Genomic DNA, 2,274 nt, shown 5'->3' on the forward strand with positions numbered 1-2,274 from the left:
GATCTCAAGGGATCTCAAATGGGGAAACTCACCCCATTCACTCAGAATAATGTCAATAGAAACAGAGCACCCACGTGGGCCCGTGTGGGCCTGAGACTTAAAACGTCACCTCACAGGCATCTAAGAGCAGACCCAACAGGAACGATGTTGCCTTCCTCAGGGGAGACAAGTGAACTAAAACATGGGGAAGATTTACAACATCATCAAAGGGTTCAGGGCCATTAGCAAGATTGGAAAAAAAAAAACCAAACAGGCTTAAGAGTGGATATCACAAATACTCATGGATGCTGGGCATGGTAAGCTGAAGAGAAACACAGAACAGTTACAACTAAGTTGTAATGGAGTTATGTCTTTTCCAGGCTTGGCTAGACTATGTGCCATGGGCATTTAGGGGTCTCTTGACATGACTTCAGTGATTGTACACATTGCAATGTTATCAAATACTTAACAAATATGCCTCGTTTGCTATGATTTTGATTATATTGATTCGGATATATTGTAAAGCTTAGTGTGACAGAGTCAGGGGGTGAGCATGTGTTTATGAATTATGTTCTGAGTTTGACCACAGCATCTTATTGTTTCCAGCTGTTGAGGGCTGCCCGCATTCCGGTGAAGGCCAGCTCACATCTTAAAAGTGTCAAAATATTAGGGTTGCCTCATTTGTATTTCTGTAAAACCTACAGCCTAATGGGTGAGGTGGCAAGAGCCAGTATGTACAGTAATCGTATCAAGGATCAACAGTTTTCTTTTTCACTGGAACCACCATCTTCCAGTAACTCTCCAAAATGACCAGCACAAAGGGAAAGAAGAGAGACACCCGCTATATGTTTTCCAGGCTTTTTGGAAAACATGGAGTTGTTCCTTTGGCCACATACATGCGAATCTGTAAGAAAGGTAATACTGTGGACATCAGGGGAATGAGTACTGTTCAAAAAGGCATGCCCCACAAATGTTGCCATGGGAAAACTAGGAAACTCTACAATGTACCCAGGACACTGTTGGCATTATTGTAAACAAACAAGTTAAGGGTGGGATTCTTGCCAAGAGAATTAACGTGCATGATGAGCATGTTAAGCACTCTAAGAGCCAAGAAAGCTTCCTGAAACGAGTGAAGGAAAATGATCAGAAAAAGAAGGAAGCCAAAGAGAAAGGTACTTGGGTTCAGTTGAAGCGCCAGCCTGCTCCATCCAGAGAAACGCACTTCTTGAGAACCAATGGAAAGGAGCCTGAACTGTTGGAACCCATTCCTTATGAATTCATGGCATGATGAGTGTAAAGAAAATAAAAGACCTGGACTGTAAAAAAAAAAAAAAAAAGAAAGAAAGAAAAGAGGATCACCACATTAGGGCTTGCTAAATTGCCTATGTGAAATAAAATTCGCATTTTATGGCAAGGCAAGAAAATTGTAAACATAAAAATTTTTTCCAAATTCCCTTTGGCCTCCTCTCTCTCCACTGTGCATTGTGTATCTGCATTATGCATCAATCAAACCTCCCCCTCTGCAGAAATACCTGCTCAGTCATAAAGAGTAACATTCTCTTAGCATCAACAAGACAACTCCTTAAAAGATAATATTCCTTCACATGACCCACCAGGATGATGCTTAGATCTGGATTGTGTAAATTGCCAATAATATATCATTTCATGTACAGCCCTCTGTCTCATCAAACTTACATAACTGCGCCTTGATTTCTAACTGACAGAACAGTTCCCAGAGCTTCCTGAGATGCTCTTCTGGGGTTAAATCCTCAAATTTGGCCTGAACAAATTAGAGAGAGAAGACATAATAGCAAGCAAGTAAAGAAGAACATGGTCACTTCAGATGTTATCAATGTTAGGAGACAAGCAGGGACTTAACAGTTGAGGGTGAGAGAGTGTTACCAAATTAGGTCGCATGGATCTCTACATGGGTCCTAGCCTGGCTGAGGCTCCCCTCTGCCTTGGTGGGGAATGTTTTTTCCATTTGGGTTCGTGCAGCCAAAAATGATTCTGAGGCTGAGAATGAAGCAGCACAAGCTTTATCCAAAGGCTAGAGAATGGGGAAACAGGAACTTAGCTCACAAATCAACTTCCCACCGGGGGTACAATTAAGGCAAAATTTTAAGGGCAAGGTTAACGAGGTGGTGGTATATTCATTGGTTTTCTGGGAATAGGTGGAGTTCTTCCTGGAACTGGGGTGTCACCTCTTTTCTGCCCTTGCAAGGTCCTTTGGCATCTGAGTAGGAAGCCAGTAGAATCATCATGGCCTGGACAGGCAGAGTTCTTACTCAGCCT

The 2,274-nt window shown here is 42.3% G+C and overlaps 1 pseudogene; it reads left to right on the plus strand.

Moving 5' to 3' along the window:
* Window positions 1–785: 785 nt before the first annotated feature.
* LOC105070880 (large ribosomal subunit protein eL21-like) lies at window positions 786–1,267 on the plus strand (annotated as a pseudogene).
* Window positions 1,268–2,274: the final 1,007 nt, after the last annotated feature.

Source organism: Camelus bactrianus, chromosome 13, assembly GCF_048773025.1.
Source record: "Camelus bactrianus isolate YW-2024 breed Bactrian camel chromosome 13, ASM4877302v1, whole genome shotgun sequence".
NCBI lineage: Eukaryota > Metazoa > Chordata > Mammalia > Artiodactyla > Camelidae > Camelus > Camelus bactrianus.